The following is a 14,690-nucleotide window of genomic DNA, read 5'->3' on the forward strand; positions in this document are numbered from 1 at the left end:
GTACAGATATTGCATGTAGAGTACTCAGTGCCGTGGAATACTCAATTGCAAGCTGAATTCAAGAACCTAACTTATAGCGTGTAGAGTGCAAAAGCCAATGACTTGCTTTAGTTCAGGAAACGCTTATGTTCCACATGTAGAAAGGGTGATGTTACTGAATGTAACTACTGGAGCATTGGTAGTACACTCATAAAATTGGTGGCAGACTACTCTAAATCATATGGTGAGTAAAATCAAAAGGTTTACATCAAGTTAGCACTTAGTAGTTTTCAGCAAAATTGAACTGTACACACCATTGAAAAAGCACTACATACTATCCAATGCATTTTGTGTTAAGGCTCTGTACATAACTACTCAGGGTGATATGGAACTGTATAGCTATTGCATGTAGAGTACTCAGTTCAATGGAATACTCAAATGCAAGCTGAATTCAGGATCCTACCTCATAACGTTCAGCGTGCAACAGCCAATGACTTGCTTTCGTTCAGTAAACACTGCAGTTCCACTGTGTAATAAAGGTGATTGTACTCAAAGTAACTTCACAAACGTTGGGAGAAAACTCATAAAATTGGGTACAGACTACACTACATCATATAGGAAGCAAGATAACAAGGTTTACATTAAGTGAGCAGATAACAACTTTCAGCAAAAAAGAACTCTATTCTCCATTGAGCTGAAAGCATTACTTTCTTTTCAATGCACTTTGTGTTAAAGCTGTGCACATAACTACTAGGGGTGATTTGGAACTGTATAGATATTGCATGTAGAGTACACAGTGCTATGGAATACTCAATTGCAAGCTGAATGCAAGAACCTACTTAACGTTTAGAGTGCAAAAGCCAATGACTTGCTTTAGTTCAGTAAACGCTAATGCTCCACAGTGTAGAAAGGGTGATGTTACTGAATGTAACTTCTGGAGCATTGGTAGTACACTCATAAAATTGGTTGCAGACTACTCTAAGTCATATGGTGAGTAAAATCAAAAGGTTTACATCAAGTTAGCACTTCGTAGTTTACAGTAAAATTGAACTGTTGACTCCTTTGAGCTCTATGCATTTTGTGTTAAGGCTCTGTACATAACTACTTGGGGTGATTTAGAACTGTATAGATATTGCATGTAGAGTACTCAGTGCTATGGGATACTCAATTGCTAGCTGAATTCAGGAACCTACCTCATAACGTTTAGAGTGCAACAGCGAATGACTTGTTTTAGTTCAGTAAACGCTAATGTTCCACAGCGTAGAAAGAATGATGTTACTGAATGTAACTTCTGGAGCATTGGTAGTACACTCATAAAATTGGTTGCAGACTGCTCTAAAACATATGGTGAGTAAAATCATCAGGTTTACATCAAGTTAGCAGTTAGTGGTTTTCAGTAAAATTGAACTGTTCACTCCATTGAGCTCAATGCATTTTGTGTTATGGCTCTGTAGATAACTACTTGGGGTGATTTGGAGCTGTACAGATATTGCATGTAGAGTACTCAGTGCCGTGGAATACTCAATTGCAAGCTGAATTCAAGAACCTAACTTATAGCGTGTAGAGTGCAAAAGCCAATGACTTGCTTTAGTTCAGGAAACGCTTATGTTCCACATGTAGAAAGGGTGATGTTACTGAATGTAACTACTGGAGCATTGGTAGTACACTCATAAAATTGGTGGCAGACTACTCTAAATCATATGGTGAGTAAAATCAAAAGGTTTACATCAAGTTAGCACTTAGTAGTTTTCAGCAAAATTGAACTGTACACACCATTGAAAAAGCACTACATACTATCCAATGCATTTTGTGTTAAGGCTCTGTACATAACTACTCAGGGTGATATGGAACTGTATAGCTATTGCATGTAGAGTACTCAGTTCAATGGAATACTCAAATGCAAGCTGAATTCAGGATCCTACCTCATAACGTTCAGCGTGCAACAGCCAATGACTTGCTTTCGTTCAGTAAACACTGCAGTTCCACTGTGTAATAAAGGTGATTGTACTCAAAGTAACTTCACAAACGTTGGGAGAAAACTCATAAAATTGGGTACAGACTACACTACATCATATAGGAAGCAAGATAACAAGGTTTACATTAAGTGAGCAGATAACAACTTTCAGCAAAAAAGAACTCTATTCTCCATTGAGCTGAAAGCATTACTTTCTTTTCAATGCACTTTGTGTTAAAGCTGTGCACATAACTACTAGGGGTGATTTGGAACTGTATAGATATTGCATGTAGAGTACACAGTGCTATGGAATACTCAATTGCAAGCTGAATGCAAGAACCTACTTAACGTTTAGAGTGCAAAAGCCAATGACTTGCTTTAGTTCAGTAGACGCTAATGCTCCACAGTGTAGAAAGGGTGATGTTAATGTAACTTCTGGAGCATTGGTAGTACACTGATAAAATTGGTTGCAGACTACTCTAAATCATATGGTGAGTAAAATCAAAAGGTTTACATCAAGTTAGCACTTAATGGTTTTCAGTAAAATTGAACTGTTCACTCCATTGAGCTCAATGCATTTTGTGTTATGGCTCTGTAGATAACTACTTGGGGTGATTTGGAACTGTATAGATATTGCATGTATAGTAGTCAGTGCTATGGAATATTCAATTGCAAGCTGAATTCAAGAACCTACCTCATAACGTTTAGAGTGCAAAAGCCAAAGGCTTGCTTTAGTTCAGTAAACGCTAATGCTCTACAGTGTAGAAAGGGTGATGTTACTGAATGTAACTTCTGGAGCATTGGTAGTACACTCATAAAATTGGTTGCAGACTACTCTAAATCATATGGTGAGTAAAATCAAAAGGTTTACATCAAGTTAGCACTTCGTAGTTTACAGTAAAATTGAACTGTTGACTCCTTTGAGCTCTATGCATTTTGTGTTAAGGCTCTGTACATAACTACTTGGGGTGATTTAGAACTGTATAGATATTGCATGTAGAGTACTCAGTGCTATGGGATACTCAATTGCTAGCTGAATTCAGGAACCTACCTCATAACGTTTAGAGTGCAACAGCGAATGACTTGTTTTAGTTCAGTAAACGCTAATGTTCCACAGCGTAGAAAGAATGATGTTACTGAATGTAACTTCTGGAGCATTGGTAGTACACTCATAAAATTGGTTGCAGACTGCTCTAAAACATATGGTGAGTAAAATCATCAGGTTTACATCAAGTTAGCAGTTAGTGGTTTTCAGTAAAATTGAACTGTTCACTCCATTGAGCTCAATGCATTTTGTGTTATGGCTCTGTAGATAACTACTTGGGGTGATTTGGAGCTGTACAGATATTGCATGTAGAGTACTCAGTGCCGTGGAATACTCAATTGCAAGCTGAATTCAAGAACCTAACTTATAGCGTGTAGAGTGCAAAAGCCAATGACTTGCTTTAGTTCAGGAAACGCTTATGTTCCACATGTAGAAAGGGTGATGTTACTGAATGTAACTACTGGAGCATTGGTAGTACACTCATAAAATTGGTGGCAGACTACTCTAAATCATATGGTGAGTAAAATCAAAAGGTTTACATCAAGTTAGCACTTAGTAGTTTTCAGCAAAATTGAACTGTACACACCATTGAAAAAGCACTACATACTATCCAATGCATTTTGTGTTAAGGCTCTGTACATAACTACTCAGGGTGATATGGAACTGTATAGCTATTGCATGTAGAGTACTCAGTTCAATGGAATACTCAAATGCAAGCTGAATTCAGGATCCTACCTCATAACGTTCAGCGTGCAACAGCCAATGACTTGCTTTCGTTCAGTAAACACTGCAGTTCCACTGTGTAATAAAGGTGATTGTACTCAAAGTAACTTCACAAACGTTGGGAGAAAACTCATAAAATTGGGTACAGACTACACTACATCATATAGGAAGCAAGATAACAAGGTTTACATTAAGTGAGCAGATAACAACTTTCAGCAAAAAAGAACTCTATTCTCCATTGAGCTGAAAGCATTACTTTCTTTTCAATGCACTTTGTGTTAAAGCTGTGCACATAACTACTAGGGGTGATTTGGAACTGTATAGATATTGCATGTAGAGTACACAGTGCTATGGAATACTCAATTGCAAGCTGAATGCAAGAACCTACTTAACGTTTAGAGTGCAAAAGCCAATGACTTGCTTTAGTTCAGTAGACGCTAATGCTCCACAGTGTAGAAAGGGTGATGTTACTGAATGTAACTTCTGGAGCATTGGTAGTACACTCATAAAATTGGTTGCAGACTACTCTAAGTCATATGGTGAGTAAAATCAAAAGGTTTACATCAAGTTAGCACTTCGTAGTTTACAGTAAAATTGAACTGTTGACTCCTTTGAGCTCTATGCATTTTGTGTTAAGGCTCTGTACATAACTACTTGGGGTGATTTAGAACTGTATAGATATTGCATGTAGAGTACTCAGTGCTATGGGATACTCAATTGCTAGCTGAATTCAGGAACCTACCTCATAACGTTTAGAGTGCAACAGCGAATGACTTGTTTTAGTTCAGTAAACGCTAATGTTCCACAGCGTAGAAAGAATGATGTTACTGAATGTAACTTCTGGAGCATTGGTAGTACACTCATAAAATTGGTTGCAGACTGCTCTAAAACATATGGTGAGTAAAATCATCAGGTTTACATCAAGTTAGCAGTTAGTGGTTTTCAGTAAAATTGAACTGTTCACTCCATTGAGCTCAATGCATTTTGTGTTATGGCTCTGTAGATAACTACTTGGGGTGATTTGGAGCTGTACAGATATTGCATGTAGAGTACTCAGTGCCGTGGAATACTCAATTGCAAGCTGAATTCAAGAACCTAACTTATAGCGTGTAGAGTGCAAAAGCCAATGACTTGCTTTAGTTCAGGAAACGCTTATGTTCCACATGTAGAAAGGGTGATGTTACTGAATGTAACTACTGGAGCATTGGTAGTACACTCATAAAATTGGTGGCAGACTACTCTAAATCATATGGTGAGTAAAATCAAAAGGTTTACATCAAGTTAGCACTTAGTAGTTTTCAGCAAAATTGAACTGTACACACCATTGAAAAAGCACTACATACTATCCAATGCATTTTGTGTTAAGGCTCTGTACATAACTACTCAGGGTGATATGGAACTGTATAGCTATTGCATGTAGAGTACTCAGTTCAATGGAATACTCAAATGCAAGCTGAATTCAGGATCCTACCTCATAACGTTCAGCGTGCAACAGCCAATGACTTGCTTTCGTTCAGTAAACACTGCAGTTCCACTGTGTAATAAAGGTGATTGTACTCAAAGTAACTTCACAAACGTTGGGAGAAAACTCATAAAATTGGGTACAGACTACACTACATCATATAGGAAGCAAGATAACAAGGTTTACATTAAGTGAGCAGATAACAACTTTCAGCAAAAAAGAACTCTATTCTCCATTGAGCTGAAAGCATTACTTTCTTTTCAATGCACTTTGTGTTAAAGCTGTGCACATAACTACTAGGGGTGATTTGGAACTGTATAGATATTGCATGTAGAGTACACAGTGCTATGGAATACTCAATTGCAAGCTGAATGCAAGAACCTACTTAACGTTTAGAGTGCAAAAGCCAATGACTTGCTTTAGTTCAGTAGACGCTAATGCTCCACAGTGTAGAAAGGGTGATGTTACTGAATGTAACTTCTGGAGCATTGGTAGTACACTCATAAAATTGGTTGCAGACTACTCTAAGTCATATGGTGAGTAAAATCAAAAGGTTTACATCAAGTTAGCCCTTAGTGGTTTTCAGTAAAATTGAACTGTTCACTCCATTGAGCTCTATGCATTTTGTGTTAAGGCTCTGTACATAACTACTTGGGGTGATTTAGAACTGTATAGATATTGCATGTAGAGTACTCAGTGCTGTGGAATACTCAATTGCAAGCTGAATTCAAGAACCTACCTCATAACGTTTAGAGTGCAAACGCCAATGACTTGCTTTAGTTCAGTAAACGCTAATGCTCCACAGTGTAGAAAGGGTGATGTTAATGTAACTTCTGGAGCATTGGTAGTACACTGATAAAATTGGTTGCAGACTACTCTAAATCATATGGTGAGTAAAATCAAAAGGTTTACATCAAGTTAGCACTTAATGGTTTTCAGTAAAATTGAACTGTTCACTCCATTGAGCTCAATGCATTTTGTGTTATGGCTCTGTAGATAACTACTTGGGGTGATTTGGAACTGTATAGATATTGCATGTATAGTAGTCAGTGCTATGGAATATTCAATTGCAAGCTGAATTCAAGAACCTACCTCATAACGTTTAGAGTGCAAAAGCCAAAGACTTGCTTTAGTTCAGTAAACGCTAATGCTCCACAGTGTAGAAAGGGTGATTTTACTGAATGTAACTTCTGGAGCACTGGTAGTACTCTCATAAAACTGGTTGCAGACTACTCTAAATCATATGGTGAGTAAAATCAAAAGGTTTACATCAAGTTAGCACTTAGTGGTTTTCAGTAAAATTGAACTGTTCTCTGCATTGAGCTCAATGCATTTTGTGTTATGGCTCTGTAGATAACTACTTGGGGGGATTTGGAACTGTATAGATATTGCATGTAGAGTACTCAGTGCTATGGAATACTCAATTGCAAGCTGAATTCAAGAACCTACCTCTTAACGTTTAGATTGCAAAAGCCAATGACTTACTTTAGTTCAGTAAACGCTAATGCTCCACAGAGTAGAAAGGGTGATGTTACTGAATGTAACTTCTGCAGCATTGGTAGTACACTCATAAAATTGGTTGCAGACTACTCTAAATCATATGCTGAGAAAAATCAAAAGGTTTAAATCAAGTTAGCACAGCAGTTTTCAGCAAAATTGAACTGTTCTCTCCTTTGAGCTCAATGCATTTTGTGTTATGGCTCTGTAGATAACTACTTGGGGTGATTTGGAACTGTATAGATATTGCATGTAGAGTACTCAGTGCTATGGAATACTCAATTGCAAGCTGAATTCAAAAACCTACCTCATAACGTTTAGAGTGCAAAAGCCAAAGACTTGCTTTAGTTCAGTAAACGCTAATGCTCCACAGTGTAGAAAGGGTGATTTTACTGACTGTAACTTCTGGAGCATTGGTAGTACACTCATAAAATTGGTTGCAGACTACTCTAAATCATATGGGGAGTAAAATCAAAAGGTTTACATCAAGTTAGCATTTAGTGGTTTTCAGTAAAATTGAACTGTTCACTCGATTGAGCTCACTGCATTTTGTGTTAAAGCTGTGTACATAACTACTCGGGGTGATTTGGAACTGTATAGATATTGCATGTAGAGTACTCAGTGCCATGGAATACTCAATTGCAAGCTGAATTCAAGAACCTACCTCATAACGTGTAGAGTGCAAAAGCCAATGACTTGCTTTAGTTCAGGAAACGCTTATGTTCCACATGTAGAATGCGTGATGTTACTGAATGTAACTACTGGAGCATTGGTAGTACACTCATAAAATTGGTTGCAGACTACTCTAAATCATATGGTGAGTAAAATCATAAGGTTTACATCAAGTTAGCACTTAGTGGTTTTCAGTAAAATTGAACTGTTCTCTCCATTGAGCTCAATGCATTTTGTGTTATGGCTCTGTAGATAACTACTTGGGGAGATTTGGAGCTGTATAGATATTGCATGTATAGTACTCAGTTCTATGAAATACACAATTGCAAGCTGAATTCAAGAACCTACCTCATAATGTTTAGAGTGCAAAAGCCAATGACTTGCTTTAGTTCAGTAAACGCTAATGCTCCACAGTGTAGAAAGGGTCATGTTACTGAATGTAACTTCTGGAGCATTGGTAGTACACTCATAAAATTGGTTGCAGACTACTCTAAATCATATGGTTAGTAAAATCAAAAGGTTTACATCGTTAGCACTTAGTGGTTTTCAGTTAAATTGAACAGTTCACTCCATTGAGCTGAATGCATTTTGTGTTATGGCTCTGTAGATAACTACTTGGGGTGATTTGGAACTGTATAGATATTGCATGTAGAGTACACAGTGCTATGGAATACTCAATTGCAAACTGAATTCAAGAACCTACTTCATAACGTTTAGAGTGCAAAAGCCAATCACTTGCTTTAGTTCAGTAAACGCTAATGCTCCACAGCGTAGAAAGGGTGATGTTACTGAATGTAACTTCTGGAGCATTGGTAGTACACTCATAAAATTGGTTGCAGACTACTCTAAATCATATGGTGAGTAAAATCAAAAGGTTTACATCAAGTTAGCACTTCGTAGTTTACATTAAAATTGAACTGTTGACTCCTTTGAGCTCTATGCATTTTGTGTTAAGGCTCTGTACATAACTACTTGGGGTGATTTAGAACTGTATAGATATTGCATGTAGAGTACTCAGTGCTATGGGATACTCAATTGCTAGCTGAATTCAGGAACCTACCTCATAACGTTTAGAGTGCAAGAGCGAATGACTTGTTTTAGTTCAGTAAACGCTAATGCTCCACAGTGTAGAAAGGGTGATGTTACTGAATGTAGCTTCTTGAGCATTGGTAGACCACTCATAAAATTGGTTGCAGACTACTCTAAATCATATGGTGAGGAAAATCAAAAGGTTTAAATCAAGTTAGCACAGTAGTTTTCAGCAAAGTTGAACTGTTCACTCCATTGAGCTCAATGCATTTTGTGTTATGGCTCTGTCGATAACTACTTGGGGTGATTTGGAACTGTATAGAAATTGCATGTAGAGTACACAGTGCTATGGAATACTCAATTGCAAACTGAATTCAAGAACCTACCTCATAACGTGTAGAGTGCAAAAGCCAATGACTTGCTTTAGTTCAGGAAACGCTTATGTTCCACATGTAGAATGCGTGATGTTACTGAATGTAACTACTGGAGCATTGGTAGTACACTCATAAAATTGGTTGCAGACTACTCTAAATCATATGGTGAGTAAAATCATAAGGTTTACATCAAGTTAGCACTTAGTGGTTTTCAGTAAAATTGAACTGTTCTCTCCATTGAGCTCAATGCATTTTGTGTTATGGCTCTGTAGATAACTACTTGGGGAGATTTGGAACTGTATAGATATTGCATGTATAGTACTCAGTTCTATGGAATACACAATTGCAAGCTGAATTCAAGAACCTACCTCATAATGTTTAGAGTGCAAAAGCCAATGACTTGCTTTAGTTCAGTAAACGCTAATGCTCCACAGTGTAGAAAGGGTCATGTTACTGAATGTAACTTCTGGAGCATTGGTAGTACACTCATAAAATTGGTTGCAGACTACTCTAAATCATATGGTGAGTAAAGTCATAAGGTTTTCATCAAGTTAGCACTTAGTGCTTTTCAGTAAAATTGAACTGTTCACTCCATTGAGCTCAATGCATTTTGTGTTAAAGCTGTGTACATAACTACTCGGGGTGATTTGGAACTGGATAGATATTGCATGTAGAGTACTCAGTGCTATGGAATACTCAATTGCAAGCTGAATTCAAGAACCTACCTCATAATGTTTAGAGTGCAAACGCCAATGACTTGCTTTAGTTCAGTAAACGCTAATGCTCCACAGTGTAGAATGCGTGATGTTACTGAATGTAACTACTGGAGCATTGGTAGTACACTCATTAAATTGGTTGCAGACTACTCTAAATCATATGATGAGTAAAATCAAAAGGTTTACATCAAGTTAGCACAGTAGTTTTCAGCAAAATTGAACTGTACACTCTTTTGAGCTCTATGCATTTTGTGTTAAGGCTCTGTACATAACTACTTGGGGTGATTTAGAAATGTATAGATATTGCATGTAGAGTACTCAGTGCTATGGGATACTCAATTGCTAGCTGAATTCAGGAACCTACCTCATAACGTTTAGAGTGCAACAGCGAATGACTTGTTTTAGTTCAGTAAACGCTAATGTTCCACAGCGTAGAAAGAATGATGTTACTGAATGTAACTTCTGGAGCATTGGTAGTACACTCATAAAATTGGTTGCAGACTACTCTAAATCATATGGTGAGTAAAATCATAAGGTTTACATCAAGTTAGCACTTAGTGGTTTTCAGTAAAATTGATCTGTTCACTCCATTGAGCTCAATGCATTTTGTGTTAAAGCTGTGTACATAACTACTCGGGGTGATTTGGAACTGTATAGATATTGCATGTAGAGTACTCAGTGCCATGGAATACTCAATTGCAAGCTGAATTCAAGAACCTACCTCATAACGTGTAGAGTGCAAAAGCCAATGACTTGCTTTAGTTCAGGAAACGTTTATGTTCCACATGTAGAAAGGGTGATGTTACTGAATGTAACTACTGGAGCATTGGTAGTACACTCCTAAAATTGGTTGCAGACTACTCTAAATCATATGGTGAGTAAAGTCATAAGGTTTTCATCAAGTTAGCAGTTAGTGGTTTTCAATAAAATTGAACTGTTCACTCCATTGAGCTCAATGCATTTTGTGTTAAAGCTGTGTACATAACTACTCGGGGTGATTTGGAACTGGATAGATATTGCATGTAGAGTACTCAGTGCTATGGAATACTCAATTGCAAGCTGAATTCAAGAACCTACCTCATAATGTTTAGAGTGCAAACGCCAGTGACTTGCTTTAGTTCAGTAAACGCTAATGCTCCACAGCGTAGAAAGGGTGATGTTACCGAATGTAACTTCTGGAGCATTGGTAGTACACTCATAAAATTGGTTGCAGACTACTCTAAATCATATGGTGAGTAAAATCATAAGGTTTACATCAAGTTAGCACTTAGTGGTTTTCAGTAAAATTGAACTGTTCACTCCATTGAGCTCACTGCATTTTGTGTTAAACTGTGTACATAACTACTCGGGGTGATTTGGAGCTGTATAGATATTGCATGTAGAGTACTCAGTGCCATGGAATACTCAATTGCAAGCTGAATTCAAGAACCTACCTCATAACGTGTAGATTGCAAAAGCCAATGACTTGCTTTAGTTCAGGAAACGCTTATGTTCCACATGTAGAATGCGTGATGTTACTGAATGTAACTACTGGAGCATTGGTAGTACACTCATAAAATTGGTTGCAGACTACTCTAAATCATATGGTGAGTAAAATCATAAGGTTTGCATCAAGTTAGCACTTAGTGGTTTTCAGTAAAATTGAACTGTTCTCTCCATTGAGCTCAATGCATTTTGTGTTATGGCTCTGTAGATAACTACTTGGGGAGATTTGGAACTGTATAGATATTGCATGTATAGTACTCAGTTCTATGGAATACACAATTGCAAGCTGAATTCAAGAACCTACCTCATAATGTTTAGAGTGCAAAAGCCAATGACTTGCTTTAGTTCAGTAAACGCTAATGCTCCACAGTGTAGAAAGGGTCATGTTACTGAATGTAACTTCTGGAGCATTGGTAGTACACTCATAAAATTGGTTGCAGACTACTCTAAATCATATGGTGAGTAAAGTCATAAGGTTTTCATCAAGTTAGCACTTAGTGGTTTTCAGTAAATTTGAACTGTTCACTCCATTGAGCTCAGTGCATTTTGTGTTAAAGCTGTGTACATAACTACTCGGGGTGATTTGGAACTGGATAGATATTGCATGTAGAGTACTCAGTGCTATGGAATACTCAATTGCAAGCTGAATTCAAGAACCTACCTCATAATGTTTAGAGTGCAAACGCCAGTGACTTGCTTTAGTTCAGTAAACGCTAATGCTCCACAGCGTAGAAAGGGTGATGTTACCGAATGTAACTTCTGGAGCATTGGTAGTACACTCATAAAATTGGTTGCAGACTACTCTAAATCATATGGTGAGTAAAATCATAAGGTTTACATCAAGTTAGCACTTAGTGGTTTTCAGTAAAATTGAACTGTTCACTCCATTGAGCTCACTGCATTTTGTGTTAAACTGTGTACATAACTACTCGGGGTGATTTGGAGCTGTATAGATATTGCATGTAGAGTACTCAGTGCCATGGAATACTCAATTGCAAGCTGAATTCAAGAACCTACCTCATAACGTGTAGATTGCAAAAGCCAATGACTTGCTTTAGTTCAGGAAACGCTTATGTTCCACATGTAGAATGCGTGATGTTACTGAATGTAACTACTGGAGCATTGGTAGTACACTCATAAAATTGGTTGCAGACTACTCTAAATCATATGGTGAGTAAAATCATAAGGTTTGCATCAAGTTAGCACTTAGTGGTTTTCAGTAAAATTGAACTGTTCTCTCCATTGAGCTCAATGCATTTTGTGTTATGGCTCTGTAGATAACTACTTGGGGAGATTTGGAACTGTATAGATATTGCATGTATAGTACTCAGTTCTATGGAATACACAATTGCAAGCTGAATTCAAGAACCTACCTCATAATGTTTAGAGTGCAAAAGCCAATGACTTGCTTTAGTTCAGTAAACGCTAATGCTCCACAGTGTAGAAAGGGTCATGTTACTGAATGTAACTTCTGGAGCATTGGTAGTACACTCATAAAATTGGTTGCAGACTACTCTAAATCATATGGTGAGTAAAGTCATAAGGTTTTCATCAAGTTAGCACTTAGTGGTTTTCAGTAAATTTGAACTGTTCACTCCATTGAGCTCAGTGCATTTTGTGTTAAAGCTGTGTACATAACTACTCGGGGTGATTTGGAACTGGATAGATATTGCATGTAGAGTACTCAGTGCTATGGAATACTCAATTGCAAGCTGAATTCAAGAACCTACCTCATAATGTTTAGAGTGCAAACGCCAATGACTTGCTTTAGTTCAGTAAACGCTAATGCTCCACAGTGTAGAATGCGTGATGTTACTGAATGTAACTACTGGAGCATTGGTAGTACACTCATAAAATTGGTTGCAGACTACTCTAAATCATATGATGAGTAAAATCAAAAGGTTTAAATGAAGTTAGCACAGTAGTTTTCAGCAAAATTGAACTGTACACTCTTTTGAGCTCTATGCATTTTGTGTTAAGGCTCTGTACATAACTACTTGGGGTGATTTAGAAATGTATAGATATTGCATGTAGAGTACTCAGTGCTATGGGATACTCAATTGCTAGCTGAATTCAGGAACCTACCTCATAACGTTTAGAGTGCAACAGCGAATGACTTGTTTTAGTTCAGTAAACGCTAATGTTCCACAGCGTAGAAAGAATGATGTTACTGAATGTAACTTCTGGAGCATTGGTAGTACACTCATAAAATTGGTTGCAGACTACTCTAAATCATATGGTGAGTAAAATCATAAGGTTTACATCAAGTTAGCACTTAGTGGTTTTCAGTAAAATTGATCTGTTCACTCCATTGAGCTCAATGCATTTTGTGTTAAAGCTGTGTACATAACTACTCGGGGTGATTTGGAACTGTATAGATATTGCATGTAGAGTACTCAGTGCCATGGAATACTCAATTGCAAGCTGAATTCAAGAACCTACCTCATAACGTGTAGAGTGCAAAAGCCAATGACTTGCTTTAGTTCAGGAAACGTTTATGTTCCACATGTAGAAAGGGTGATGTTACTGAATGTAACTACTGGAGCATTGGTAGTACACTCATAAAATTGGTTGCAGACTACTCTAAATCATATGGTGAGTAAAGTCATAAGGTTTTCATCAAGTTAGCAGTTAGTGGTTTTCAATAAAATTGAACTGTTCACTCCATTGAGCTCAATGCATTTTGTGTTAAAGCTGTGTACATAACTACTCGGGGTGATTTGGAGCTGTACAGATATTGCATGTAGAGTACTCAGTGCCGTGGAATACTCAATTGCAAGCTGAATTTTAGAACCTAACTTATAACGTGTAGAGTGCAAAAGCCAATGACTTGCTTTAGTTCAGGAAACGCTTATGTTCCACATGTAGAAAGGGTGATGTTACTGAATGTAACTACTGGAGCATTGGTAGTACACTCATAAAATTGGTGGCAGACTACTCTAAATCATATGGTGAGTAAAATCAAAATGTTTACATCAAGTTAGCACTTAGTAGTTTTCAGCAAAATTGAACTGTACACACCATTGAAAAAGCACTACATACTATCCAATGCATTTTGTGTTAAGGCTCTGTACATAACTACTCAGGGTGATATGGAACTGTATAGCTATTGCATGTAGAGTACTCAGTTCAATGGAATACTCAAATGCAAGCTGAATTCAGGATCCTACCTCATAACGTTCAGCGTGCAACAGCCAATGACTTGCTTTCGTTCAGTAAACACAGCAGTTCCACTGTGTAATAAAGGTGATTGTACTCAAAGTAACTTCACAAACGTTGGGAGAACACTCATAAAATTGGGTACAGACTACACTACATCATATAGGAAGCAAGATAACAACGTTTACATCAAGTGAGCAGATAACAACTTTCAGCAAAAAAGAACTCTATTCTCCATAGAGCTGAAAGCATTACTTTCTTTTCAATGCACTTTGTGTTAAAGCTCTGTACATAACTACTTGGGGTGATTTAGAACTGTATAGATATTGCATGTAGAGTACTCAGTGCTGTGGAATACTCAATTGCAAGCTGAATTCAAGAACCTACCTCATAATGTTTAGAGTGCAAACGCCAATGACTTGCTTTAGTTCAGTAAACGCTAATGCTCCACAGTGTAGAAAGGGTGATGTTAATGTAACTTCTGGAGCATTGGTAGTACACTGATAAAATTGGTTGCAGACTACTCTAAATCATATGGTGAGTAAAATCAAAAGGTTTACATCAAGTTAGCACTTAATGGTTTTCAGTAAAATTG

The sequence above is a fragment of the Hypanus sabinus genome, chromosome 14 (genome assembly GCF_030144855.1).
Source record: "Hypanus sabinus isolate sHypSab1 chromosome 14, sHypSab1.hap1, whole genome shotgun sequence".
Lineage (NCBI taxonomy): Eukaryota > Metazoa > Chordata > Chondrichthyes > Myliobatiformes > Dasyatidae > Hypanus > Hypanus sabinus.